We start from the raw sequence: 21,041 nt of genomic DNA, 5'->3' as shown, positions 1-21,041 counted from the left end.
AAAATCAATGATAAGTCCACGCCAATATAACCTCTTAAACAAGTTAAAACCACTCCTCTGTTACTGAGCTTCCTCTCACAGATCGTTTCCAGGGGGAACCACGTGGAGGTTCGACCAACTTTGCAACCGATAAGATATGTAGAAACAATTGCAAAGGTGACTACACAGGCACCGTTGGAAGACCAACCAACCAACCAAATGAACTGTATTCACATCCCCCCCAAGGATCTCACAAGTAGTATCCTTCTCACCAGCAGCCAAGCTACATCTTGGTGCTTGTGGAAAAGTTCTAGCACAAATGACTTTCACAATCTGTTCAGGAAACACACCCGACAGGATCCACCCTCTCCGTTCCCCACAGCGTCTCAAGAATGTAATGTGCTGATCACTTCCTGATGGACTTGTGGTCAAAGGTGTTCTCCTTTACAAATTTTTCCATGAGGGAACAGATGATATGGAATGGCCCAATTACTTGGAGCATTCCGCAGTAAGGAGGCCAGGTGGATCCTTTGTAACACTGGGGACAGGTAGAACCTCAGTATGTTTGGTGTTTGCGTACTGAAGGTCTATGCAAAGCTTGAGGCGGTAACACACAAAGGTGGCCATCAGGATGAGGGCAGCATTGGGTACCTCTTCCCCTCCTGATCCAGGGCTTTGTACACAGTGTCCCTGCAGATACAATCTATCTTTGACCTTCAGATGAAGTGGAATATAACTTGGGTGACTGCAGTGGCACAAGCTCAGGGAAAAGGCCAGATCTGTGCCACATACAGCTAACACCAAGAGTACCTCATACCTGATGATCAGGTTTTTACCCACAAGGGAGAGGGAGCGATTTGGTAATTTTCTGCCTAATCTTCACAACATGCTTCTGCCAAGTTTATTGTAAATAATTGTGGCCTTAGGAGAAGAATAAAGTGTAGGGAGAATATTGCTTGATTCATCTATATGCTAATCTTTTGTATTTCATGCACAAAAATAGCCAGATACCTTTGCGCTGCTCATCCTGGAGTCTCTCCCTTTGAATATCAGTCTGCCTTTTGTTGTTTCCAATCAAAGTTCATAACCTCACACTTTCCTCCATTAAACAATGATAACTCTCAGACTCCAGCAGCGGCTTCCTGCAGCAGCCTCCTGTAGCAGCCTATGGGCGGGGCAGAGTAACCTCTCAGCCTGGCGCAGCAGCTTCCCTGTGTAGTGTGGCAACCTCCCAGCCTGACTCAATGGCGTCCTGGCCTCCCACAGTGGCCTCCTGGTGTTGGTAAGGAAACCTCCTGTTCTGGCGCAGTGGCTTCCTCCCAAAGGGGCCTCCCAATGTGACGGGGCAACCTCATGGCCTGGTGGAGTGACTTCCCGATGTGGTGTGTTGCCAGCATGGTGTGGAGTCAGGCCTGGTGCAGATTAGAAGCTATGGGTCAGCATGGTCTGCTGTACTGAACTCTTTTCTGTATTGCTGGTCATTAATATAGATAATGAATAATTGAGATCCTAAGATTGATCCTAGTGGCACTCCACTAGTTAGTCCTTTCCAATTTGAACAATATCCAAAATCCCAACATTCTGGTTTCTGCGTATTAATCAATCCTCAATCCGTCTACATCATCTACTGGTATCCTTTTGGCAACACTGCTTTTTACAGTTGCAAAACAAGACTACTTGTATGGGAAACAGCATAAGCTGCAAGTGATAGACAGACCTAAATAATCCCAAAACCAACAGATCAGATCTAAGCTCTGTAGTCCTGCACATCCAGTCATAAATGGTGTTGGACAGTGAGATAACTCACTGGAAAAGAAGTGGTTTATGGTACAGTATAAGCAAAGATTATAGGCTTGCAACATTCCAGCAATAGTATTGAAGTCTCATGTTCCAGAACTTGCTGCACTCCTAACCAAGCTTTTCCATTGCAACAAGAACACTGACACCTACCCAGCAAAGTGGAAAATTGCCCATTATTTCCTGTTAATAAAACAAATCAACAGGACAAATCGAACCTAGCCAGTTACCACCCATTGATTTACTCTCAATTATCAGTAAAATGATGGAGGGAATCAGTACATTGCTACTTAGCAATACCCACTCAGCAATAACCTCCTCAGTGACACTCAGTTTGAATTCTTTTCCTTATTCGTTCATGGGATGTGAGCGCTGATGGCTGGGCCAAGATGTATTGCCCATCCCTAGTTGTGCTTGGTGGTGAGCTGCCTCTTGAACCACTGCAGTTCACTTGCTGGAGGGATTTCCAGGATTTTGACCCAGCAACAGTGAATAAAAGGCAACATATTTCCAAGTTAGGATGGCAAATGGCTTGGAGGGGAACTTGAAGGTAGTGGTATTCTCTGTCATTCAGCTCCTGTCTACATTACAGCCTTGGTTCTAACATGGACAAAAGAGCTTAATTCAGGAGTAAGATAAGAGGGACAGCCCTTGACATCAAGGTTATATTCGATCAAATGTGGCATCGAGGAGCCCCAATAGAAATGGAATCAATGGGTATCGGGAGCAAACTTTCCGATGGTTGGAGTTATTTCCAACACAAAATAAGATGGTTGTGGTTGTTGGATTTTAGTCATCACAGATCCAGGACATCTCTGCAGAATTGCCTCTGGATAGTGTCCTGGGCCTAACCATCTTCAGCTGCTACATCAATCATCTTCCCTCCATGTCAGAAGTGAGAATATTTGCCAATGATTGCACAGTGCTCATTCACAACTCCTCAGATACTGAAGCAGTCCATGTTAAAAATGCAGCAAGACATTGATAATATCCAGGTTTGGATACATTTCCAACAATAGACAATTTAACCATTACTCCTTTACATTCATTTGATTTGATTAATTAGCTAGGTACAGTGAAGAGTTTTGTTTTGCTTACAGTACAGACAAATCATACCATACAAAGCGCATTAGGGTAATAGAATAGAGCTAGGAATACAGCTGGAGAGAAGGTGCACAAATGACGAGGTCAGCATTGAATTTGAAATTGAAAGGTGCATTCAGAAGTCTGATAACATGGGGAAGAAGCTGTTCTTGAATCTAATGGTCCGTGTGTTTAAGTGTTTATATTTATACCTGAGGGAAAAGGTTGGAGGAGATTATATCTGGGGTGGGAAAGCTCTTTGATTATGTTGGCTGCCTTTCTGAGGCAGCGAGAATGGCATTAGTATCACTGAATGGTCCAGGACTACGTGCCGAGGGAAGCACTAAAGCTTTGGAGCAGCTACCATCAAGGAACACTGGGCAAGATCACCATCTAGGGTTTTTCTGCCAAAGTATAATAAGGGCCCATTCAGTTATAGGATCTTTTATTTGCCTCAACATATGTAAATAGTGTCTTGCATGAGTAGGGATATTATTACCAATTATGAACATTCTGCAGGGTACAGCATGGATCAGCAACTGAACTGGATTGGACTGTTCATATGAATTCTGTGGCTACAAGATCAGTTTGAGGCTAGGAGTCCTGTGATGGGTAACTCAGCTCCTGACTCCCCAAAACCTGACCACTCATGCAAGACAAGGCACAACTCAGGAATGTGAAACAATATTCTCCACTTGCCTGAATGAGTGCAGATCCAACAACACTCAACAAGGTTGACATCATTCAAGACAAAGGAGCCCACTTCATTGTCACCAAATTCACAAACACTCACCATCTTCTTAGAAATATATCACCAGTCTTCAGTATGGCTGAGGCAAATTCCTGGAGCTCCCCTCCTGATTGCATTGTAGGTTTACCTACATCAAATGGGCTGCATCAATTCAAGAAGGCAGCTCTCCACACCTTCTCAAGAGGAATTAGAGTTGGATAGTAAATGCTGGTCAATGCTGTGATACCCACATTCCATGAATTTTTTTAAAAAAACACAGGATTTTCACTAAGGACTGATCAATAAATTATCTTCACCAGAGTACCAGCTAATTAAGTAATTGTTGACACTCAGAAATTTTTATGTTTTCTTCAGCATTCCAGTCATGTATTAAGTAATTTAGTGGATGGATTTTTTAAAAAATAGAGATGCTGAAAATGTTTGAACCTGGGGCAGTACCTGAGGAACTTCTGCAGTGATGTCCTGGAGCTGAGATAGCTGACCCCCAACAATCACAATAATCTTTCTATTTGCTAGGTATGATCTAATCAATGGAGAGCATTCTTCTGATTCCCAAAAGAACTCTAACTTTGCCAGGGTTCCTGATCAAATACAGCCTTGATGTCTTGGACATTCACTCATGCCATAGTTAGAATATTCCCCTGTGACAGCTTAGGAACACAGCACCAAAGTGGTAATGTGACAGGATTAGCAAGACAGAAGCCTAGGATAAAATTTTAGGAGAACAGGCAGTGTCAGGCACTAACATCCAGCAGCTTTTGGAATTAACTTCAAAATCTGGTATTGAAAGTTAGTTTTAGTAATTTTGATTGGAGTAGCCAATATTAATTGTTGCGAAAGCCTTGATGGTTTTCTAGTGTCCTTAAGCAATGGAAATCTGCCATCCTTACCTGACGCCATGATCCACTTGGGAAAATGTGCTGATACTTGAGCCTCACTCCTGCCAGGGTCATCATAAAAACTAAATATTTAATCAAATTCATCAAAATCCCCAGTTTACCTGTTTGTTGGACTCAGGTTACGGAAAACACTGACTGGGTTTCTGTACTTAATATGGACTGCAATTTATTACAGTTAAATTAATTCTGTCTACAGGCAAACAAAAATATAAATTATTACCATATAACTCTGTTAGATGAAAGTCTAAATCCCTGCCCTCACATGCAGACAGCGACAGTCCAACAAACAAACGTTGATGCTCTGGAGTGAGGAATACAAAATCAACATTAATTAACAGCTTTAATGTAAAACATTCCAAGGAGCTTCATAGGAAGAATAGCATTCAAAATTGGTCCGAAAGCACCAAAGGGAATTATTACTAGGTGGCACGGTGGCTCAGTGGTTAGCACTGCTACCTCACTGCACCAGGGACCCAGGTACGATTCCAGCCTTGGACGACTGTCCGTGTGGAGTTTGCACATTCTCCCCATGTCTGCGTGGGTTTCCTCCGGGCGCTCCGGTTCCTCCCACAATCCAAAGATGTGCGTCTCAGGTGAATTGGCCATTCTAAATTGCCCATTCTGTTAGGTGCATTAGTCAGAGAGAAATGGGTCTGGGTGGGTTACTCTTCAGAAGGTTGGTGTGGGCTTGTTGGGCCGAAGGGCCTGTGTCCACACTCTAGGGAATCTAATTAGGTCTGATAATCAAAAACTTGGTTAAAATGGTTTTCGGGGTATCTTTAGAGAAGAAGTAGACAGGTTGAAAAGATTATATGAGGAATTCCAGAGCTTAGGATCCAGGAACTGAAGGCACAACAGCCAATGGTGGTACAACGAAAATCGGGAAAGACCCAAAATTAGAGGAATGCTGAGATCTTAAAGGATTATTGGGATGGAGGAGGTTCCAGAGTTAGGATGAGATTTGAAAGAGAAAAATGGTGGAGAACTTTGTGAGATACTGGTCCAAAGACATCTGATCCTATCATTTGAGTTTCTAGATGTTATGTCTCAAATTACTTGTTTATTACAACCCAAATTGTTATTTCTGGAATAGATCCATCCATTTCATTCTACCATTACCCTGTTCCATAGATTGAACATTGCTTCTATGAAGCATCATTTCAGCCAATTGGTTTTGAATTTAATCCTACCGCACAACTCACCTTCAAACACAACTGAGTCCTCTGGTTCTATTGTTGCATTAAAATGGTTTAGAAAAGCTTTCTCTTTCTTCTACATTATATTCCCCTTTACAAATGAAGCTAAACACTTTCCCTTATGACCCTCCTTTCAGTATTCTTTATCATCTTTTGACGGATTATATTACTTAAGTACATTTATGGATTTATTTAGATTGAATTATTCTGTGGATACTAATGGCTGCAAATCTAACACCTTATTGCAAACGTACACCGTCAGTGTGAAAACATCTTACAGAATTTCCTGCTCATTATTTGCATTAAGAACAAACAACTTGCTTGCTTGTCCCCTGTTGACTATGTGGTAGAGTGATTCCTCTGACAGAAGAGATAAGCAATGAGAGAATGGATAAAAGTAGAAAGGATGGAGCAGGAAAACAAAGAATATGGAGAGGGAGAGAGAGAGACAAAGCAATGAGTGAAGGGAGACAAAGTTCAAAAGGAGGATGGTATTGATTGCAAGAGATTGTATTTCCTTCTTACTGGATATTCCCTTAGCTCTTCCGTTTCAGGGCCAAACAGTCCAAAGTTTGAATAGATTGATCTTTTGGCAGACTAGTTAATTTTAAAATTGTCTGTCTCTCACCTTAACTGGTGTTACAGGATATAAAAGACTGTGGGACATTTACACCCTGTGCTGTCCTCTGTCACAATTAAACTGTGTTTTAATGGTCGTCTTATAACTTTTTCAGTTACAAAGGCATACTTATTTTTAATTATCTCTTTGTGATTACGTTCAGTGATCCAATGTGTTAATCTGCACCCTGTGTTACTTGTTGCACCCAAAAGGTTTCCTAACCTCACCTAAAGTTCTGAATACAAGCCAACACCCTTCGGCTTGTGACTGAGATATGATAGTCTTTCCCACATCTGGTAGAACAATGACAGACTTTGGTCATTGCCAATACGGTTTTCTATATATATCGGTTTCCAAAACTCTGCCAGAAGATGGGTGAAGCTACAGAACACAGAGTGAGTTCAAATCCAACTGAGATTAGTTAAAAGGGTATTTTCTCCCTCAGAGGATATTATAAGAGGATGAAGATACCTAGCACAAACTAGCAAATACAACAATGCAACTATGTGTAAATTATTTGGAAAGACATACAAAACCTAAGAGGAAAGCTTCTGAGTTTGGGGTTAACACGCACAATCAATACAATGTAGGAGAATAATTCTTACATAAGCAATTTATTGATTCATACACTCTTTCAACACAAGGGGTTAATTATATCTATAATGATTATGTAAAAGTTCCTTCCAATCAGTTTCAGTTGTAGATTAGATTAGATTACGTACAGTGTGGAAACAGGCCTTTCGGCCCAACAAGTCCACACCAACCCACCGAACCGCAACCCACCCAGACCCATTCCCCTACATTTTATCCCTTCACCTAACACTACGGGCAATTTAGCATGGCCAATTCACCTGACCTGCACATCTCTGGACTGTGGGAGGAAACCAGAGCACCCGAAGGAAACCCACGCAGAACACGGGGAGAATATGCAAACTCCACACAGAGGGTTGCCTGTGTATAAAGGGTGCTGAGGTGGAGGTGCTGAGAGCTTCAAGTTCCTAGGAATAAATATTACCAACAATCTATCCTGAGAGAAAGTGAGGACTGCAGATGCTGGAGAGTCAGAGTCGAAAAGTGTGGCTCTGGAACAGCACAGCAGGTCAGGCAGCATCCAAGTGGCAGGAGAGTCAACATTGCGGGCCTAACCCTTCATCAGGAATGTACCTGAAGATGGGCTTATGCCCGAAATGTCGATTCTCCTGCTCCTCGGATGCTGCCTGACTTGCTGTGCTTTTCCAGTGCCACACATTTCAACTCTCACAACCCATCTTGGCCCACTCACAATGTGCTACAGTCAAGAAAGTACACCAATGTCTCTACTTCCTCAGAAGATTAAGGAAATGCAGCATGTCTACAATGACTCTTACCAATTTTTACAGATGTACCATAGAAGGCATCCTATCTGGATGCATCACAGTTTGATATGGCAACTGCTCTGCCCAAAACTGCAAGAAATGCCAGAGTTGTGAATATAGCCCAAAACAGCCTTTTTTTCCATTGATTCCATCTATACTATCCACTGCATTAGGAAGGCAGACGATATATTCAAATACCTCTCACTCCCCGGTTATACTCTCTTCCATCCTCTTCCAATGGGCAGAAGATACAAAAGTTTGGAAATATATACTAACAGATCCAAAAACAGCTTCTTGCCCTCTGTTAACAGACCTTTAAATGGACTTGTCATATATTAGAGTTAATCTTTCTTTGCATCTCCTTTGTAGCTGTGATACTATATTCTGTGTTCTGTTCTATTACTCTGATGTACTTATGTAAGATATGATTTGTCTGCATAGCATGCACAACAATACTTTTCACTGTATATTGGTACATGTGACAATAATAAATCAAATCAAATCATCCTCTATCACCTCAGTGCATGTCCACCATGTACAAGGCAGAGGTCATGATGCTATACTTTGTACTTGCCTGGATGTGTGCAGCTCCAAATGAACTCAACGTAGCTTGCACTATCCATGCTAAAACAGATTGCTTGGTTTCCAACTCATTTATTACCTTCAATATTCACTCCTTCACTGCTGACACAGTGGCAATGTTTAAATATCTTGGATCGATGCAAGGCCCATTTCCAACTACAAGAAGTTTATTAATGAACTTTTACAATATCCTTTAAAATATCTCGACCATGTCTTGTAGTTTCTGTCACAGAATCACTGAATTATTATAATATGGAGGGAGGCCATTCTGTCCATGGTGTCTGCACCTTTGTGTCTGCTTACTTTCCTCTGAGTCAACATTCATACTTAGCCAATCACAATTTGAGCAAAGATCATTTAGTAGGCTCAAATAATCAAATAGAGATGTTGGTGACCAGAGACCTTGGAGTGCAAGTTAATAGTTCCTTAAAGTGGCGGCTCGGATAGATAGGATAGTGAAGAAAGCTTTTGGTACACTTGCCTTTATTGGTCAGTGCATTGACTATTGGAGTTGGGAAGTCATGCTGTGGCTGTACAGGACATTCTTTATGCCAGTTTTGGAATAGTGCATGCAGTTCTGGTCTCCTTACCAAAGGAAGGGTGTTGTGATACTTGAAAGGATTCAGAAAAGATTTACAAGGATGTTACCAGGACTGGAGGGTTTGAGCTACAGGGAGAGGCTGAAAAGGCTGGGGCTATTTTCCCTGAAGCTCGGAGGCTGAGGGGTGACCTTATAGAAGTTTATAAAATCATGAGGGGCACAAATAGGGTAAATAGACAAGGTCATTTCCCCAGAGAAGGGGAATCTAAAACTAGAGTGCATAGATTTAAGGACAGAGAGGAAGGATTTAAAAATGACCTAAGGGGCAACTTTTTCACGCAGAAAGTGGCCCATGTATGGAATGAGCTGCCAGAGGAAATGGTGGAGACTGGTACAATTACAACATTTAAAAGATACCTGGATGGGTATGTGAATAGGAAGAGTTTCAAGGTATATGGGCCAAGCGCTGGCAAATGGGATTAGATTTTTATAGGTTATCTGGTTGCATTGGATGAATTGGACTGAAGGATCTGTTTCCATGCTATACAGCTTTATGACTCTAAGTCTTCTGAACAAAAGCTTATGTTTCTTGGCACTTTAAAATAGTATGTCCTAAGCTGTTTCATTGCGGTGCTTTAAGACTTAATTAGTCACCAAGCCACAGAGGGTGATGTTCAGACAGATGTCCAAAACTTTGGTCAAGGAAGTAGGGTTTTAAGTAGCATTTCAAAGGAAGAAAAGAAGACAGAGAGTCAAAGAGGTTTGCAGACAACCTAAGAGGTCGAGATGAGATCGTGGGGAAGGTTGTCAAAGGATACAGTAGGATATAAATCAGTTAGAAAGTTGGGTGGAGAGATGGCAGATGAAGTTTCATCTTGACAAGTGTGAGGTGATGCATTTTTGGAGGTCATTGCAAGAGGAAAGTATGCAGTAAATGGCAGGACCCTTTGGGAGCATTGATATATAGTAGAATCTTGAGGTACAAAGCCAAACCTCCTGGAGAGTAACTATACAAGTGGATAAGATGGTAAAGAAGGTATATGGCATGCTTTCCTTCATTGATCAGGGCATTGAGTACAAAAGTTGGCAAGTCATTTTGCAGCTGTATAAAACTTTAGTTTAGTGACATTTGGAATATTGTGTGCAGTTCTGGTGATCACACTATAGGAAGGATATGGATGCTTTGGAGAGGGCGCAAAGGAGGTTCATCAGGATTTGGCCTGGATTTGAGTGTCTTCGCTCTAAGGAGAGGTTGGATAAACTTGAATTGCTTTTGCTAGAGCTTCAGAGGCTGAGGAGTGACCTGACAGAAGTATATAAAATTATGAGAGGCGCAAATAGTGTGGATCGCCCAAGTCTTTTTCCCAGGGTGGAAATGTCAAATATCAGGGGGTATAGGTTTAAGGTGTGACAGGGAAAGTTTAAAGATATGCGAGACAATTTATTTTGGAATGTGCTGACGGTGGAGGCAGAAACAGATATGATACTAATGTTTGAGACACATTTAGACAGATACACAAAGGGGCTGGGAATAGAAGGGTATGGACCATGTGCAGGCAGATGGGATTAGTTTAGAATGGCATTATGGTTGGCAGGTTCTGTTCCTGTACCGTACTGTTCTATATTCCTGCTGCTGAAGGCATGGCTACCCATAGTAGAGCATTTAAAATCCTGGATGAACAACAGATCAGAATGAGATAACACAGATAGCTGTGTGATTGCGGAGCTGGAGCAGATTGCAGCAATAGAAAAGAACTGTGCCATAGAGTGGTTTGAAACCAAAGTTGAGAATTATAAAATTAAGATGCTGCATGACTGTCAGCCAATGTAAATCAGTAAATATAAGGGAGATGAATGAAAATAACTTTGTACTGTGTTACCAGGGTTCTAAGTGATCTTGAGTCTAGCAGGGTAGATTGTGGATGGCCTGGAGTGAATTTCAATAGTTAGGTCTTGGGGTATCAAAGGCATGAATGAGGGTTTCAGTAGCAACTGAACTGAAGCACAGGTCAAGCCAAGTGTTATTCTAAAAGTGGAAATGGACAATCTTAGAGAATGCTCAGTAATTGGTCACCTAAACTTGAGATCAAATATAACACCAATATTGTGAACACTGTGATTTAGTTTCAGACAGTTGTCAAAGAGAGGGCTGGTGTCAGTAGCTAGGGAATCGAGTTTGGATCAGAGACCAAAGACAATGGCTTCAGTCTTCTAATTTTTAATTAATGTGATAAAATATCCCAAGGCACTTCAGAGGAGTGTTAGAAAGCAACATTTGACACTGCACTATATAAGATGATATTAGGGCAGTTGGCCAAATGATTGGTCAAAGGTATGGGTTTAAGAAAAAGTAGGAAAAAGAGGTAAAGTGGCTTAGGCGGGAAATTCTGGAGCTCGCACCTCAGTAATTAGTGTCATAGCCACTAGTAGTGGCAGGGCTGAAATCCTGGATGCTCAAGAGGTCAGAATTAGATGAGCAATACTGCTGAGGAATTTGGAAATGAAAATGATAATTTTAATATTGAAGTGTTGCTTTATTGTGTGTCAGTAAGCACAGAGATTATAAGTGAACAAGATTTGATATGAGTAAAGAAAAGCGCAGCGTTTAACTCACCTCAAGTTTATAGAAGGTAACGTGGGAGGCCAGCCAAGAATGATTGGAATTATCAAGTCCAGAGGCAAAATAGCATGAATGAGGGTTTTAGCAGTCAGTAATGTCTTATGGGCCATGGGCTGCTGAGTCATTGGAGTGAGACATCTGATAGTGGTTTAACCTGAGGGTGATCATAGCTCAGGCAGTGAGAAAGGTTGAGAAGGTAGGACCTCCATGGCAATCTCAGTCAGTGCAGGAATTAACCTACGCTATTGGCATCACTCTGCATCACAAATCAACAATCCAGTCAACTGAGCCTTCACTGGATCTGAAATGTTAATTCTGCTTTCTGTCCACAGATGCTCCTCCAGGGGTTCCCAGCATCACAGATTCCATCTCCAGCCAATTCCATTCATTCCACATAATATCAAGAAATGGCTGGAGGTCCTGGACACTGCAAAGGCAATGGGCCCTGATAACATTCCAGCAACAGTACTGAAGATGTGTTCTCTGGAACTTGCCGCTCCCCTAGCCAAGCTCTTCCACCACAGTCACAATACTGGTATCTACCCGACAATGTGGAAAATTGCTCAGGAATGCCCTGCACACAGAATTGAATTGAATTGAATTTATTGTCACATGTGTCGTTTGCAAAGGGACTTAGATATGATGCAGAGCTGGGCTGAGGAGTGGCAGATGGAGTTCAACCCTGCCAAGTGTGAGGTTGTCCATTTTGGAAGAACAAATAAGAATGCGGAATACAGGTTAACGGTAAGGTTCTTAGTAAGGTGGAGGAACAGAGAGATCTTGGGATCTATGTACATAGATCTTTGAAAGTTGCCACTCAGGTGGATAGAGTTTGTAAGAAGGCCTATGGAGTATTATTGTTCATTAGCAGAGGGATTGAATTCAAGAGTCGTGAAGTGATGTTGCAGCTGTACAGGACTTTGGTTAGGCCACAGTTGGAGTACTGTGTGCAGTTCTGGTCGCCTCACTTTAGGAAAGATGTGGAAGCTTTGGAGAGAGTGCAGTGAAGATTTACCAGGATGTTGCCTGGAATGGAGAATAGGTCGTACGAGGATAGGTTGAGAGTTCTCGGCCTTTTCTCGTTGGAACGGCGAAGGATGAGGGGTGACTTGATAGAGGTTTATAAGATGATCAGAGGAATAGATAGAGTAGACAGTCAGAAACTTTTTCCCCGGGTACAACAGAGTGTTACAAGGGGACATAAATTTAAGGTGAAGGGTGGAAGGTATAGGAGAGATGTCAGGGGTGGGTTCTTTACCCAGAGAGTGGTGGGGGCATGGAATGCGCTGCCCGTGGGAGTGGTAGAGTCAGAATCATTGGCGACCTTTAAGCGGCATTTGGATAGGTACATGGATGGGTGCTTAATCTAGGTTAGAAGTTCGGCACAACATTGTGGGCCGAAGGGCCTGTTCTGTGCTGTATTGTTCTATGTTCTATTCAATGTTCTATGTACTGAGGCACAGTGAAAAGCTTTGTCTTGCGAGCAATACAGGCAGATCACATACTTAAATAGCATAGAGAAGTAAATAATAGGTAAATAGCGGTAAAAATCAAAACACAGGCACTGGTGAATACTAAGAGTTTGTGAGTCCATTCAGTATTCTAACAACAGTAGGGTAGAAACTAGCTGGTGCATGTGTTCAGGCTTCTGTATCTTCTCCCCAATGGTAGAGGTTGTAGAAAAACATTGCCAGGGTGGAATGGATCTTCGAGAATACTGGCGGCCTTCCCTTGACAGCGGGTCTTGTGGATGGATTCTATAGATGGGAGGTTGGCCTTTGTGATTTTCCGGGCCAAGTTTACCACTCTCTGGAACTGTCTCCGATCTTAAATGGCAGTTGCCACACATACAGAGAACCTATAAAAGTTGGCAAGGGTATTCACCATCATGCCAAATTTTCTAAGCTGCCTGAGGAAGAAGAGACATTGTTGGGCCTTTGTAACCAGTGCATCTACATGAAGAGTCCAAGAAAGCTTGTAGTTAATGACCACTCCCAGGAGCTCTATCACTCCACTTGTTCCACCTCTGTGCCGTTAATGTGTGTGTGTGTGTGTGTGTGTGTGTGTGGGGGGGGGGGGGGGGGGGGGGGCATGAGTAACATCCCACTAAAAGTCAATAATGAGTTCCTTGCTTTTGCCAGCATTGAGAGCTAGGTTGTTCTCAGTGCACCATTTTTCCAGGTCTTCCACATCCCATCTGTCGTCTGTTCCGTCATCATCTGAGATTCAAACGACATGATGGCGTCATCAGCAAACTTGTAAATGCCATTAATCTGGTATTTGGTGACACAATCATGGGTATACAGTGAGTACAGTAGGGGGCTGAGTATGCACCCTTGGGGGGCTCCAGCGATGAGTGTTAGTGAGGATGAAAGCAGAACAAATCCAACCAGCCAATTACCGCCCAATCAGTGTACGCTCCATCATCAGTAAAGAAATGGAAGGGGTCATAAACAGCACCTGCTCAGCAATAACCTGCTCAGTGATGCCCAGTTGGGATTTTGCCAGGGTCACTTAGCTCCTGATCTCATTACAGCCTTGGTTCAAATATGGACAAAAGAGCAGAATGCCAGAGGTGAGGTGAGAATGACAGCCCTTGACATCAAGGCCACATTTGACTGAGTATGGCATCAAGGAGCTCTGGCAAAACTGGGATCAATGGGTATCAGGGGGCAAAGACTCCGCTGGTTAGAGTCATACCTGGCACAAAGGAAGATGGTTGTGGTTGTGGAAGGTCAGTCATCTCAGCTGCAGGACATCTCTGCAGGAGTCCCTCAGGGTGGTGCCCTAAGCCCAACAATCTTAGCTGCTTCATCAATGACCTTCCCTCTGTCACAAGGTCAGAAGGGGGAATGTTCACCAATGATTGCACGGTGTTCAGCACCATTCCCGACTGCTCAGATACTGAAGCAATTCATGCTCAAGTGCAACAAGATCTGGACAATATCCAGGCTTGGGCCGACATGGCAAGTAATATTTGTGCCACATAAATGCCAGACAATAACCACTGCAATAAGAGACACTCAAACCACCACCCTTGACATTCAACGATATTACCATCATTGAATCTTCCACTGTCAACATCTTTGGGGTGACTATTAACCAGAAACTCAACTGGACTCACCACATAAACACAGTGACTATAAGAGCAGGTCAGAAACTAGGGATATTGCGGCAAGTAACTCACCTCATGACACCCCAACGTCTATCCACCATCTGCAAGCACAAGTCAGGAGTGTGATGGAATACTCCCTACTTGCCTGAATGGGTGCAGCTCCACCAACACTTAAGAAGCTTGACATCATCCAGGTCAAACAACCCGCTTGATTGGCACCACATCTACAAACATTTAATCCCTCCACCACCAGCACTCAGTAGCAGCAGTGTGTACTATCAACAAGATGCACTGCAGAAATTCACCAAAGATCCTTAGACAGCACTTTCCAAACTCACAACCACATCCATCTAGAAGGACAAGGACAGCAGATACTTGGGAACACCACCACCTGCAAGTTCCCCTCCAAGCCACTCACAAAGAACATAGGCTATACAGCGGAGAACAGGCCCCTCGGCCCTCAATGTTGCCCCGACTTGTGAACTAATCTAAGCCCATAAACCTACACTATCCCATCATCATCCATATGCTTATCCAAGGACCATTTAAATGCCCCTAATGTGCTGAGTTAACTACAGTGGCAGGCAGGGCATTCCACACCCTTGCCACTCTCTGAGTAAAGAATCTGCCTCTGACATCTGTCATAAACCTATCACCCCTTAATTTGCAGCTATGTCCCCTCATACAAGCAGATGTCACCATCCTAGGAAAAAGACTTTCACTGTCCACCCTATCTAATCCTCTGATCATCTTGTATGTCTCCATTAAATCCCCTCTTAGCCTTCTTCTCTCCAATGATAACAGACCCAAGTCCCTCAGCCTTTCCTCATAAGACCTTCACTCCAGACCAGGCAACAACCTGGTAAATCTCCTCTGCACCTTTTCCAGTGCTTCCACAGCCATCCTGTAATGGGGGTGACCACAACTGCACACAATACTCCAAGTGAGGCCGCACTCGCATTTTATACAGTTGCAGCACGACATCATGGCTCCGAAACTCAATCCCTCTACCAATAAAACCTAACACACTATATGCCTTTTTTAACAGCACTATCAACCTGGGTGGCAACTTTCAGGGATCTATGTACATGGACACCAAGATCCCTCTGCACATCCACACCACCAAGAATCTTTCCATTGACCCAGTATTCTGCCTTCCTGTTATTCTTCCCAAAGTGAATCACCTCACATTTAGCTGCATTGAACTCCATTTGCCACCTTTCAGTCCAATTCTGCAGTTTTTCCAAGTCTCCCTGTAACATCTGTCTTTACGAAAGAAACAAACTTTGCAGTGAATGAAACCTTTGAAGAGCAGGTGTGCATACTGGAATGGATAGAGATAGAGGAAGCTGATGTGCTGAAATTTTGGCAAACATTAAGATTGACAAGTCACCAGGCCCAGACCAGATTTGTCCTCGGCTGCTTTGGGAAACGAGAAATGCAATAGCTTCGCCACTTGTGAAATCTTTGCATCCTCGCTCTCCATTGGAATCGTACCTGAGGACTGGAGAGAGGCAAATGTAATTCCTCTCTTCAAGAAAGGAAATAGGGAAATCCCTGGCAATTACAGACCAGTAAGTCTCACGTCTGTCGTCTGCAAGGTGTTAGAAAGGATTCTGAGGGATAGGATTTATGACTATCTGGAAGAGCATGGCTTGATTAAATGCAGTCAACACGGCTTTGTGAGGGATAGGTCATGCCTCACAAACCTTATCGAGTTGTTTGAGGATGTGACTAGAAAAGTTGATGAGGGTCGAGCTGTGGATGTGGTGTATATGGACCTCAGCAAGGCATTTGATAAGGCTCCCCATGGTAGGCTCATTCAGAAGGTCAGGAGGAATGGGATACAGGGGAACTTAGCTGTCTGGATACAGAATTGGCTGGTCGATAGAAGACAGCGAATGGTAGTAGAAGGAAAATATTCTGCCTGGAAGTCAGTGGTGAGTGGTGTTCCACAGGGCTCTGTCCTTGGGCCTCTACTGTTTGTAATTTTTATTAATGACTTGGATGAGGGAATTGAAGGATGGGTCAGCAAGTTTGCAGACGAAACAAAGGTTGGAGGTGTCATTGACAGTACAGAGGGCTGTTGTAGGCTGCAGCAGGACATTGACAGGATGCAGAGATGGGCTGAGAGGTGGCAGATGGAGTTCAACCTGGATAAATGCGAGGTGATGCATTTTGGAAGGTCAAATTTGAAAGCTGAGTATAGGATTAAGGATATGATTCTTGGCAGTGTGGAGGAACAGTGGGATCTTGGTGTGCAGGTACATAGATCCCTTAAAATGGCCACCCAAGTGGACAGGGTTGTTAAGAAAGCATATGGTGTTTTGGCTTTCATTAACAGGGGGATTGAGTTTAAGAGTCATGAAATCTTGTTGCAGCTCTATAAAACTTTGGTTAGACTGCACTTGGAATACTGCGTCCAGTTCTAGTCGCCCTATTATAGGAAAGATGTGGATGCTTTGGAGAGGGTTCAGAGGAGGTTTACCAGGATGCTGCATGGACTGGAAGGCTTATCTTGTGAAGAGAGGTTGACTGAGCTCAGACTTTTTTCATTGGAGAAAAGGAGGAGGAGAGGGTACCTAATTGAGGTATACAAGATAATGAGAGGCATAGATAGAGTCGATAGCCAGAGACTATTTCCCAGGGCAGAAATGACTAACATGAGGGGTCATAGTTTGAAGCTGATTGGAGGAGAGTATAGAGGCGATGTCAGAGGTGGGTTCTTTACACAGAGAGTTGTGAGAGCATGGAATGCGTTGCCAGCAGCAGTTGTGGAAGCAAGGTCATTGGGAACATTCAAGAGACTACTGGACATGTATATGGTCACACAAATTTGAGGGTGCATACATGAGGACCAGTGGTCGGCACAACATCGTGGGCTGAAGGGCCTGTTCTGTGCTGTACTGTTCTATGTTCTATGTAACATTCTTCCAAACTGTCCGCCACTCCACCAACTTTAGTGTCATCTGCAAACTTACTAACCCATTCACCTATGCCTGCGTCCAAATTGTTTATAGAAATGACAAAACAACAATAGTCCCAAAACAGACCCTTGTGGCACCACACTAGTAACCGGACTCCAGGCTCAATATTTTCCATCAAGCACCACTTGTTGCCTTCTGACAGAAAGCCAGTTTCTAATCCAAACTGCTAAATCACCTCCAATCCCGTGCCTCCGCATTTTCTACAATAGCCTACCATGTGGAATCTTATCAAAGGCTTTGCTGAAGTCCATGTACACCACGTCAACTGCCATACCCTCATCCACATGCTTGGTCACCTTCTCAAAAAACTCAATGAGGTTTGTGAGATAATGACCTGCTCTTGACGAAACTATATGACTATTTCCAATCAAATTGTTGCTTGCTAGATGATTGTAAATCCTATCTCTTATAATCCTTTCCAAAACTTTTCCTACAACAGACATAAGGGTCACTGGCCTATAATTACCTGGGTCATCTCTACTGCCCTTCTTGAACATGGGCACAATATTTGCAATCCTCCAGTGCTCGGATACTAAACCTGTAGACAATGGCGACTCAAAGATCATGGCCAAAGTCTCCGCCATCTCCTCCCTAGCTTCCCAGAAAATTCTCAGAAGACTCCCATCCAGCCCAGGGAACTTACCTACCTTCACACATTCTAGAATTGATAACTACTCTTCCTTACTAACCTTACTAACTTCCTTTCAAGTCTGATAGCCCTTATCTCAGTCTTCTCCTCTACAATATTCTCCTTTTCCTGAGTGAAAACAGATGAGAAATATTCGTTTAGCACCTTTCCAATCTCCACAGGCTCCATACACAACTTCCCACTTCTGTCTTTCACAGGCTCTATTCCTACCCTTGAGGAAGTTAAAATGTCAAGGGGGGAGGGTCAGTTCCATGCTTTGCTTCTCTTCCAGGGCACTTTGGGAACTTTAGAGTTAAAAATCTCACTACCAAAAAAAAACTTACTGCAACAGCAACTGAAAGCCTGTACTCTTTCAAGCCACACATGTGGAATCCCCCATTCCAAGTAAGCCGAGACAAAACCTTTGTCCTTTCCAGCAAGGACTACTAGCCTTGACCCCAACCCAGCTAGCTGCCTCCCTCTCCCATTGTCTCACTTCCCCTCCATATTAGCATAGGTGTGTAAATTCCCCCCAGCTACCTCATCTCCATATTAGCATAGGTATGTGAGTTCCTCATTTGTGGTAGGCAAAACCTTTCGGCTTTACTTCCTTTCCATTAACACATAATCATGGAAGATATGATAATCGGTTTCTATTGTCCATTCACACATTATTACAGGACATCGACATTCATCAGGTTTTGTAAAATTATAATTGCCTGCTTTAACTTATGTGATGTCAATCATCCGTGTGACTAATAAATGTTTGTTCAATTCCTATAAAATATACCGTCTCTGGGTGTAAGTAAGAGATTCGTGAAGAAAAGCTGCTACAAGTAGGCACTCGGCCACTTTAGTGATGCTTTCAATCTCTTGCTGGCTATCCGATAATAAAGCTACTGTTGTTGAACAGAAAACTTGTGTCGTCCAGATTTGTCGAAAAAAGCAGACCTCAACCTTGTCATCCTTCTATTCCTCACATACCTATAGAAAGCTTTAGGGTTCTCCTTTATTCTACTTCCTAAAGACTGCTCATGTCCCCTCCTTGCTCTTCTCAACTCTCTCTTTAAATCCTTCCTAGCTAATTTGTAACTCTCCATCGCCTCATCTGAACTATCTTGTCTCAACATTACCTAAGCCTCCCTCTTCTGCTTAACAAGAGATATAATTTCTTTAGTAAACCACAGTTCCCTTATCTTATCACTTCCTTCCTGCCTGACAGGGACCTACCTATCAAAGACACGCAGTATCTGTTCCTTAAACCAGCTCCACATTTCGATTGTCCTCATTCCCTGCATTTTGCTGCCCTATTCTATGCCTCCGAAGTCTTGCCTAATCGCATTATAATTGCCCTTCCCCCATCTATAACACATGATCTGGTACATTACCAAATACCAGATCTAGTGTGGCTTCCCCTCTTGTCGGCCCTTTGACATACTGTACCAGGAAACCCTCCTGCACACATTGGACAAAAACTGACCCATCCAACATAATAGTTGTAGCATTTTCAATCAATGTTGGGGAGGTTAAAGTCCCCCATAATGACCACCCTGTTATTTTCACTCCTGCCCAGAAACAATATACCAATCCTCTACTCCACATCTATGGACCTTTGCGGAGGCCTATAAAAAAACTCCCAGCAGTGTGACCTCTCCTCTCCTGTTTCTAACCTCAACCCATACCACCTCAGTGGATAAGTCCTTGTCAAAATTTCTTTCAGCCACCATTATACTGTCTTTGACTAACAAAGCCACATTCCCCCTCTTTTACCACCTTCCCTGATCTTAATGAAAGATCTAAACCCTGAAACCTGCAACATCCATTCCTGACCTTGCTCTATCCATGTCTTAGAAATGGCCACAACATCAAAGTCCCAGGTAACTATCCATACTGCAAGCTCACCTACCTTATTCCAGATACTCCTGGCTTGGAAATATATTGCCGTTCTTTCGCAGTCATTGGGTCAAAACTGAACTGCAGCGATTCAAGAAGGCAGCTCAGCACCACCTTCTTAAGGGCAAATAGGGACGGGTATCAATGCTGGCTAGACAGCGATGCCCAAGTCCCACAAATTAGTTTTTAAGAACTGCCAAATTTGCTACATTTTTCCAGCACTCTGCGTTTTTGTTTCTGATCTCCAGTATCCACTTTTTAAAAAAAAATTCTAGACTAATTCCTAGAATGGGAGAAAGTGAGGACTGCAGATGCTGGAAATCAGAGTCAAAAAATGTGGTGCTGGAAAAGCACAGGTCAGGCAGCATCCGAGGAGCAGGAGAGTCGATGTCTCGGGTATAAGTCCTTCATCAGGAATGGGTTTGATGAAGGGCTTTTGCTCAAAATGTCAACTCTCTTACTCCTTGGATGCTGCCTGACCTGCTTTGCTTTTCCAGCGCCATACTTCTCAACTAATTCCTAGAATGAGTCATTTGCCTTATGGGGAAAGGCTAGACAATATAGGCTTTGCATCCTCTGGAGTTTAGAATGGTCAAAGTTGACTTAATTGAAACATACAAGATCCTGAGAGGAATTGATCAGGCCGATGTGAAAAAAAAGGTCATCCAGGTAGAATCAAAATAAGAATTCTTTTTCTGTCAGAGGGTTGAGAGGCTTTGGAATTCCCTTCCTCAAAAGGCAGTGAATGTAGCACTTTTTAAGGTAGAGGTAGATACCAACGTGATGGAAGATTATCATGAATGTGCGCGGATATAGAGTTGATGCTAAAAACATTTTATTCAATAGCAGTGCAGGCTTGAAGGGTCATGCTCATTCCTTGTTTGTATGAATAGCTTCAACATCTCTTCCATTTACACAATGTTTAAGGTCAGTCCTACCAAGCGATTATCCTAGGATAGGAATGGAACCAGGAAAGAGCAGGTCCTCTTGTCCCAT

This window comes from Chiloscyllium punctatum, chromosome 8, assembly GCF_047496795.1.
Source record: "Chiloscyllium punctatum isolate Juve2018m chromosome 8, sChiPun1.3, whole genome shotgun sequence".
Lineage (NCBI taxonomy): Eukaryota > Metazoa > Chordata > Chondrichthyes > Orectolobiformes > Hemiscylliidae > Chiloscyllium > Chiloscyllium punctatum.
This window is presented reverse-complemented; position numbering follows the sequence as displayed.